Source organism: Podarcis vaucheri, assembly GCF_965113315.1.
Source record: "Podarcis vaucheri genome assembly, chromosome: 4".
Lineage (NCBI taxonomy): Eukaryota > Metazoa > Chordata > Lepidosauria > Squamata > Lacertidae > Podarcis > Podarcis vaucheri.
Window position 1 is genome coordinate 65681523 of NC_138762.1, and position 10360 is coordinate 65691882.

Consider the following 10360-nt stretch of genomic DNA (forward strand, 5'->3'; position numbering starts at 1 on the left):
TATAGTCAACCCTGTCATTTGGCTCATCCACAGGGAGAGGGAATTGCTTCACAGATCTTATCGCTATACAACACTGTGCAGCACTGCACTTATGCTCACACTACTATGTGTCTCTTACCCCTTTGAGTGTCACCCCATGGATTTCACCAAAGGAGTCACCAGCTCATTCAGAGCCTGGTATTTCAGAATATCCATTTTTATTTTTATTTTAAATGCTGATGCACAGACAAACTTATTGAAGCAAATGCCATCATATTAGTAATGTAGCAAGAGAAAAATGTTGGTATTACTGAAGTAGAAAGGGGGGGAGGAATTATGCTTGGAATTCTTATTTAACACAACTGCCATGAAGCAGAAAAACTATTAAGCAGTTAATGAAAAAAGACAGAGGCTATTACATTAGTAATGTATAATGGGGCAGATGGGGTAGAATCATCATTATTAACTACAACCTCAAAGCCAGCCCTTCTATGAGATGGGCTGCTCAGCTGCTACCCATCTGGCTGTTGAAAGTCTCTTCAGAGCATCTTGCTCTAAGGAAAGGGTTCCTTCTGCAGAGTGAGGCATTCTGGGTGAAGTGGTCCAGGAGAGCACCTGCACTGCTACCATTTTCCCACAGCTTCTGGAAATTATTTTTTTAAAAAAATAATTTAAATTTTGGTATTAGGTAACTTTATTCTTTTAACTAAATCTAAAATAAAAATTATAGCTGATGCAGAAATGTGCCAGCACAGGCATTCTCCCAGGTGGCCTCTCCCAGAATACCTTATTCATCTGAAGGATCTTTGAGGTGCAGAGGAGGGGCAGTGAGAACAGACTGACAGAGCTGCCTCTGCATTACAAGCAGCAAAAGTATTTAAATGTAAGCAGTGAAAGGAAGGAGGAAGGGAAGCGGCAGGGTTGCCTCAGAGGTGCCATGTCTTACTCCAATCTAGTATATTCTTAAATAAATAAACAAAAATGATTTTAAAAACCAGTTTCAAACCATATTAAAATATGGTTAAAATCAACACCAGCTAGACTTCCGGTTCCGGTCGCGGACGGAGAGGGAGCGCGGAGAGCTACGCGAAAAAGCTCTTCGAATAACTCGGGGATTTGGGGGTGTCGCAAGGGGTCAGGTATGATGGGAGTTGTAGTCCCAAAACATCTGGAGGGCCAAGTTTGCCTATGCCTGTGTAAGAGAGGCACTTCCACAGATCAAAGCAGTTGAGTGAGCCATCCTGCAAGTAAACTGGTCCCAAGCTATTAAGGGCTTTATATACTAATAGAAACACATTGACCTTGGCCCTGTAGCAAATGGGCAAATAGTGCAACTCTCTGAGCAGAGATGGTACAGGCAGACACCTCTTGACCTATTTACTGCCACAAAGCAAAACACTAAGTAATAGGAATGTGCCTATGAACTGAACCACACGACTTCAGATTGCTGCTTCTGCTACTTTCTTTTAGATATAAAACATTTCATTTACTAAACATTAAGTTTCAGGCAATAATGCTTGGAGTTCTCATCATTTTTGACAGTACTTAATACATCTTGGTTTTCACTGAACTATGAAATATCATTGCCAAATAGAAATCATATTAATGACACTGCTTGGGGGGGAGGGGCATTATATAATATAATTTGTACCTCAGGTTTGCGAGATGAATATTTGTCACTGAAGGTTTTTTCCACCCTGTAGTTATCAATTTAATTAGCTTTTTCTCTGTTCTTACAAATGATTTTTAGCCACCCTCAGGTATTCTTTCTCCCCACCAACAAATGTTCCTGTTAGGATTGATGAGAAATCAATACCTTTCGCAAGTGTTCACTGAAAGAATGCAGTTGTCTCCAATAGCTGCAAATGAGAGGGGATTTAAGCTACGAGCATTTGCCATTCAAGCATGAAAACAGCACTGGTGCTCCTGCTGCTAAGCAGCATGGTCCCTAATGGGAGAGCATATCTCATTGCAGGCCCACACCAGTATTATTTACCCTGGGGGGGGGGACCATGAATAGCATAACGCATGGCAAAGGCAATGCACAGAACCTCTTAGAATAAACCCCAGCATGGAAAGACAAAATGATTACAGTCACATTGCCTCAACAATTAGCTGAGTCTAAAAGATGATTTTATTTTTCCCCCTTGATTCAGGAAATTGTGCTTCACAAAAGTTCCCTAATAGCAAATCTTGAATCTGAGAATTAATCTTATATACGCCCTCTGCTCCTGTTCCATTCTTTTGAAGCCCCTGGAAACTAATACTACAGTCAATGGACTAAATGGGGGGTATGGAGTACTCTTTCTTTCCTCCTCTTCTCTATGCTAATGAAATATTAACAGTTGTCCTTCCCCTGACAGGCACAATCTTACACTACAGTGCAGCTTGTCCAAATGGCCTTGGGACATATGACCTCAGTCCAGTTCTCCGTGCCTGCACAGCTGTGGGCTCCCTTCTATATATCTATTGCTATCCAACGAGATGTCAAGTCAAATGACTGCTGATAAAGTTAACCACTCATTTTGGAAAGAAGAAAGAGAAATATTCAAGATGTTACCGCACGAAGTCTGTCTGTCTTGATGTCAGTACTCTAGGCAAGTCTTTCCCAATCTTGAGTCCCCAGATGCTGTTGTACTGCAATTCCCATCTTTCCTGACCATTGGGTTGTGCTGGCTGGGGCTGATGGGAGTTGTAGTACAAAAATGTCTGGGGACCACGGTTGGGAAAAGCTGCTCTAGGCTTTTCCCAACACTCTCACAGGTCCTCATAGGCAGAGTCATAACATATTTAATGGGCAATATTTGCTTAGCACCTAACCTTCATTCCTTGCTGTTTAGACAGGATTTATTCATCAGGAACATAAAAGTGCAAACTTGAGAATGGCTTGCATCTTATTCCAAGTATACATAGAAGTCCAAAAACAAGCTCTGTTTCAAAAAATAGACAGAGTGCTATATTTTTAGAAAATGAAAAGCAATCTTCTGCATGTCTCTGAAAGAAAAGTGGACTAACATGGTAACATTTGAGTCACTGCTGCTGCCATGTATACAAAAGAATTTACAACATTGCAAGTGGGAATGACTACAAGTAGGTAATATGTTACACTCTTTATATGGCTTCATAAATTAAATTCTTCACAAACTATACCCTGGACCAACTCTGGAACTTTACCTACTATCAGAGGAATTTATGGGGTTGCATTAGCCGTATTATCAGAAATCCAACAATATCGCAAACTATTTACAATTGAAAAGTAAACTTGAGAAAGAAAATTATCAGTATCTTTGGCATTCTCCTTAGCAAAGTCATTAACTGACCAGCATAAGCTCAAATTCTTGCATGAAAAAATGCATAGTGAGAATCAGCTTATTTTTCTACACTGTGAGTTGTCCCTAAAATCTACCCTGTAACTGTAACAAACTGTAACATACCAAAACAACCCATATTTTGCACCACAAAGCTTTGCTCTGGTTTTTGAGTGGTGAACTCAGGCAGGTTGTTGACTATTCTACTATTTGGAACTTGCTGAGGAGGACATTGTGACTAGCTTCCCCACCCACCCTCATCCACACATTATTTATTACATTCATATTCCAACTTTCTTCAGTAGGAGGAATTAGGATAACTAAGCAGTCACACATCCATCAGCAGGATGGAAATATGATTGCAATAGCATGCCACACATTCTGAAGAAACCATGTGCCCACCATCAATCCAGTAGTCCAATTCTACCTGGCATTATTTACTTACACCTGTATGTGCAGATATATTGTTTTAAAATCCACAGCTTAGGTTCAAGCCATAACTGAAGTTCAAGCTAGAAGATTATTAGTGGGCAGTTCATACTATTCTGCAGGAAAGCATTCTAACTAGGACCAGGTTCATAGTTTGGGGGTACTTATTGATCCATCCATTAATCAGGCCTAAATCAGATGCAATGCCATCAAGTGAGGACAGGAGGCCAGCTCAGGATTCATAGACCCTGGCCCAGCTTAACCCTAAACCCAGACTGCTCTGTTTTGATGCTTTCAGCAGGTGGACTAGGCAGCTCGGCACCTGCAGAGACCTGCAGAGCTGTTCTCGTCCTCTTGCATATCCTCTAAATGTGTTCTTAGGGCTCCTCCCAACCCTCCAGAGCAGATTTGGGGAGGGGAGAGAAGCCCATTGCACTACTGCTAATATTTGCACTAGGGTAACTATTTAATTGCATACCACCAAAAGTCCCATCTTCAGGTGGTAGAAAACCCTGCTTCTGAACAGCTAGACTGTATGTTCTCTAAGACAGACACACACACACAAAAATAAGGACACCATGTTGGTCCTTAAGAAAAAAGCCAAAATGGAGTCAGACAATTATTAGGACAAACTAAAATATATATAGGGACGCAGGTGGCGCTGTGGGTAAAACCTCAGCGCCTAGGACTTGCCGATCGCATGGTCGGCGGTTCGAATCCCCGCGGCGGGGTGAGCTCCCGTCGTTTAGTCCCAGCTCCTGCCCACCTAGCAGTTCGAAAGCACCCTTAAGTGCAAGTAGATAAATAGGTACCGCTTTATAGCGGGAAGGTAAACGGCGTTTCCGTGTGCTGCTCTGGTGCCGGTTCGCCGGAGCAGCATCGTCACGCTGGCCATGTGACCCAGAAGTGTCTGCGGACAGCGCTGGCTCCCGGCCTCTAGAGTGAGATGAGCGCACAACCCTAGAGTCTGTCAAGACAGGCCCGTACGGGCAGGGGTACCTTTTTAAAATATATATAAAAGAGTGAACAAGCTTTCAAGTTCTCCAGAACTCTTCATCAGACTGGATGTTAAACAAAGTGTGTTGCAGGAGGCGGGAGAGTGAGAGATTTTGATAACTGTATTGCTCCTGGTCTCCTGACCTGAATAAAAGAGCATACACCCACACAGTTCCCTTAAGGGCACAATATTCTAAAGGTCTCTGAACAAATTTAACATGCATTAACTATCCTATTACCTTTCTATTTAGGGAACTTAATTCAAAGCATAGCAAATGTTAATGTGTTCAATTACATATGCAATCGTATTAAACAGACAGCTAGTTCCAACATTTCAGCTGCTTCAGGCATCAATATACATTAATTGGCTATTGAGTAGGACTGTTTCTGCCATTATATCTTATCCAGATATCTATGTGAATAACAAAAAAATATCTCAGCACTTGTGATAAGTTAGCTGCTTCACCATTCTTCAAAGGAGCAGGATTGCTTTTAATTGCAAATGCTCTTGATGAATGTTTAGACTATTATACCTTATGGTTGCCCAAATAAGAGTTGCTTCAATTAGCAAAGCTGATTAACCTGGATACTTCAGTTATGGTTATCTGCTTACAATAACTTAGAATATTGTAAATGTTACAGTGGGGGTTGGGAAGCCGTGGCCCTCCAGATGGACTCCACTTCCCATCAACCCAATCAGCATGGGCAGAGATAGTCAGGAATGATAGGAGTTGTAGTCCAACAACATCTGGGTGGAGAATGCACTTCAGGAATGCTACTTTTGGTGGGATCTCTATGGCAGTCCTAACAATGGGCTATGATGCTTAGAGACCATGATTAGAAGGAAGACCGCGAGGTAGTGGCGGTCCATTTCTTTCTAAGAGCAGCCACTGTTATTGAAAAGGAACTGAGTGAGATGCAAATAAATCATTTTGATCTAGAACAGTGTTTCCCAACCTTGGGCCTCCAGCTGTTTTTGGACTACAACTCCCATCATCCCTAGCTAGCAAGACCAGTGGTCAGGGATGATGGAAATTGTAGTTCAAAAACAGCTGGAGGCCCAAGGTTGGGAAACACTGATCTAGAAAACCATCTCTTGTGGCACTGAAGGCCAGCTAGGGGTCCTTGGGACTTCACTGGCGAGGAAAATCAATGTCTCCTTCAGAAAATTATGTTTGTATGGGATGATCTCCCATTTATCAATACCATTCTAATCTAAGCATCCCTTTGTAGATCAGGCATGGCCAAACTTGGCCCTCCAGCTGTTTTGGGACTACAATTTCCATCATCCCTGACCACTGATCCTGTTAGCTAGGGATGATGGGAGTTGTAGTCCCAAAACAGCTGGAGGGCCAAGTTTGGCCATGCCTGATCTAGAGTTACCCAGATAATTACAGACAGTGTTGATTTAACCCAATATATGAGAAACAACATTTGTTCAAGTGCCAGTTGCTACCCAGAAGTAATTTAAGGCATGAATTGTGGACTAGGCTGAGAATTGTGTTGAAAAAGAAGCACAGCTGGAAAATGGAGATGAAAACCATTTCATTGGCCATTGGGTCTGGCAGGGTAGAAGTCATAGAGACCAAGACTCACCAAAGATATATTGCACACATTCACATGACCGGTCTCCCATATGGTATCCAACAATACGATACAAGATGGGCCAACATTCAGGCTTGAGAACATATCCAACATTAAAAGCAGATTGCTCTCTGTCATAGTACTTCACATTTGAATATTTAGCAAGCTCCCATCTTGGGCTTCAGCACATTTCTATGTTTTATAAACAGTTCAACAAACAAGAAGCCAGATACCATCACCTGAAAGCACTAGTTTCCTGGAGCGGGGAATCATTACCAAAAGGGAATTATAGACTACATTCAGGAAACAAACTGAAATTGCTGTCCCTTATCAGCATAGCATCTCACATTTTTCCAGCCACATGGCAATTGCTAATAAGATTGCATTTCAGACAACTAAATGATGAATTTTGAAGCTCTCTTATGATTTGAGACCTCAACTTTAGTTCAAGGGCATCATAATTTATCACTGATTTAAATCTCTTTGACATATGGATGAAATTCTAGTAGTATTAAAGTCAATGGTATACAAATAGAACTGTTTCACTTGAGCAGAACATTTCTACTATGAATAAATGGAATAATACATTTCAAGAACACTTGTTGTAACTAAGATGCAATGGAACCTCTTTGCATCCAGGGGCTATTTGTGCAAACATAGGTGATTGCCACATGCAAGTTTCAGCAGACACACAAACATAAAGAAAGTAAATAACTTGTGCTTGCAGACGCATAAGCACTTTCCAAAGGGTAGAAAGTACTGTGGATACAACCGAAGAATGAGAATTGATGCCCAGGCAAGGAGTGGAAACTTAGGGAGTCATGCAAACTTTCCCTATGAATTTGATGAAGAGTTAAGAGCAGAGCAAAAGCAGTAGCTGAAAGCTGAAATGTACCTATGTAAAGAAAAGACAGCTTCAGTTTTTAAAAATGAATAAATTACAGCTTTTTATTTTCTTCTTTAGAGTAATGAGAATAGGCAGCATAAGGAGTGGGGGGAAAACATAAAGGGTCTTTAAGAGTGTCTTGTTGTATAAGTATTGCCTTAGGAATCATACTTAAAGGTTTCATAGAAACATATAGATTACATATTTTTAATGAAGTAATTATGTATTATGAGAATAAGACATAATTGTTTAATAATGGTACATAATTACCATAAAATACATAATTACCACCCATGGCTTTTTACTGCTAAAAATAATACCACCTGAAGTCAGGTATACAGCAGGTAGGTGTGGCTTGGCCAGAATGGCCTGGTGGCCTAGATGGGGAGGACTGGTGAGCCAAATTAGAGCCATGGGTCAGAGGCTCCCCACCCCTGGTTTATAAGATGGGTCGCATATTAAAATCCCAGTGTGCTAAATGGTGTATTTTCTGCTCCAGGCTTGGCCCATCTTCAGGAAGAGCACAGGATTGGATAATGACAATTCACAATAATTGAGTGCACTGTTTTGACATGCTTCAAATCATAACAGTAAAAGCATGCCTTCATAATAAAATATAGATGGAGATGGAAAAACATAGAACAATAATAAATATAATGGAAGATATCTGAAGTAATTTTGACAGTTTCCCTAAACAATAGTGTTTATGTAAATTGGTAAACTGGAAGGATTCTATTCATGGGGTGTAGGAAAACAAGAAAATTGTTTAAAGAGCAACAGCTTGAGCAGCAATCCATGATACAATAAGCAAAGTTGCAGATGGGAAATGGTTATCTCAGGGCAAAGTGCACCAGGAAGTTTCTAAAATAATTTTCTAGTGGTATCACCATATAGCCAGTTCAGACTGATGCAATGAGACATGTATTAAAAAATCAATTATATAAAAGAGAGCAACCGTGAGAAATAAAAATAATGCAGTATGTGGTTTGCATAGAGAAGGATTAACCACCTATGCCCCAGTTCTGAATCTTCTTGTGTTCCCATTGCTGCTGTAGATTAACAAATTTACTCCGCTTTGGCAAAGCACTTTGTGATAAGTGTATGGTAACTGTAGTTGTAAATGCAATGGAAACAACTTTACTGTATACCTAAGGGCTTCTCAAGACTGCCTCCTTAGGCCTTCCTCATATTACACTAACACAATGTACTATATGGCTGCTTTGAACAATGGATCCTGTCGGATACTCTTCATTGCCCACACCTTAGCCAAGCCCAATGAACAAAGCAATCCTAAGTGGGGTTGGGACACAGCAAAGTCCTGCTGGCTTGTGTCACCAAGGGCAGAATATGGAGCCTGTTTCATCAAGCTTTTCTGTCTGGCAGATCTTTTCATTTCATTTCATTCCAGCACTAGCTACAGGGCTGGAATAGTTTAGGGTCTGGAATGACTGCCTTTCAGGGGAATCGTGTAGCTTTAGATCCAGCAGATTCATAGCCTGTTTCTACCTTGGAACACCTCGTTTCATGGCTCTGTGCTTACAGCCACCAGCAGGAACACTACTGCTCAGTGGCATGGCATGGGTTGCTAGTGCCCCGGACCACACAGAGCGGGGTGGGAGGGAGGGAATGAAATGGACAGAGTGCACATGTGCATTCAACTGCCTAATGGCATCCACATCACCCAGGAGATTGCGGTCAGAGAGATAAGAAAATAAGAGTTGTTCTGGAGAGGTGACTTCCTGGTTTGCATGGACAAGCCATTTTCAACGGAACGGATGGAAGAGCATAGCTGTATTGAGGGAGAACCGTGTGTTGAAATTGTGTGCCCCTTAACAAATTTTGCACCCAGGGCAACCAGCCCTGTGGCCCTCCCACACACCATGCCACTGCTACTGGTGGTAACTTTCCAATTGCTCAGCACATTGCAGATGCTGTAGTGAAGCCCCTCTCCCCTTCTGTCAGCAGAGTCTGACAGAGGGGCACTTCCACCATCTCCTAAACTCCTGGCTGGACATGCACATCCCCTACATGACATTTTAACACAATTAAAAAGTCTAGTTTACATATGCATGTTCATCACTTAGTGATTCCAATGAGAAGGAATGGCATGGTCCATCAATGATATAATATAATATCTCAAATGGAATGTTTCTCCATTGAATTAGTTCACACATTTGGCTGCCAGTCACTAAGCATCTTAGTGAGTAGAGAAGCAAAGTGAGGTAACTGCAAGTGTACACCAGGCCCTGATAGAACAAGATGCTTCTTTGGAACTGTTCTTCTGAAGATCTGACCAAAGCCCGTGCATCTGAATAAATAACAGCAGAGATGTACACATTATATCCAAGAATGTGCTGGAAAGGAAACAATATTGTCAAATGAACTAAAGGGATCCTCTGATTTCCAGCCATTCCAAACAGTTCTGCCAAAGTCCCACATTTATTTCAGAAGAGGGCACTGTGGGATGCAGTGCTGTTAAAAAATCAAACAAATCAGCCCAAGACTCTACACCAGTTGCCAATACCATGTAATTTGCAGTTAATTACTTTTGTTTTTGTTTAGAGAACTATGCATGCAATTTATTTTGTACAAATAAATTATCATTCGTGCTCATACTTAGTTGAGAGAGAAGGACTGCTTTGCACCATAAAAAGCAAAAATATTTCTAAACTATCAGAGAGACTTTTCACATATTTTTTTTAAACAGCTCTCATAATGCAGACAGATCCTTACTCCCTGCCAAGTTCCACAGGCTTCAGAACTATTTCATTATGTACGGAGAGTGCGCAATTATTAGGAAACGTGTCTTATTTAAGAACATTGATTAAAGGGTGGGAAACCCAAACATCAGACTCAGGGAAGAGGGGAGGAGAAACAAGCACCAGCAAGACAGTTGTATCAATGGAAATTAACAGACCATACAGTCTAGTTCTGGTGTTGGTGCTGCTGTGCTTCTCAACAGGTGAGCAGAGAGCAGAGTTGTGCCAACTTGTCCCACCCCTTTGCTTTCCTGTAATGATCATGGCTGTAGGTAGTGATGGAGCCTTTGCACATAAATCTGTATGAACAAAGGCTGCCTTCTGACCCAGAACTCCTATAGCACTGTACTATAACAGTAGGAGCAATGGTCATCCAATGTGGCTGAGTGCTGCTAGGGTGGCAGTACACAGCACCTAGC

At 41.5% G+C, this 10360-nt stretch overlaps 1 long non-coding RNA gene across 4 annotated transcripts in view; it reads right to left on the reverse strand.

Moving 5' to 3' along the window:
- Positions 1–10360, reverse strand: part of LOC309530830 — a 572302-nt gene that overhangs the window by 427897 nt on the left and 134045 nt on the right. The window lies entirely within an intron of this gene.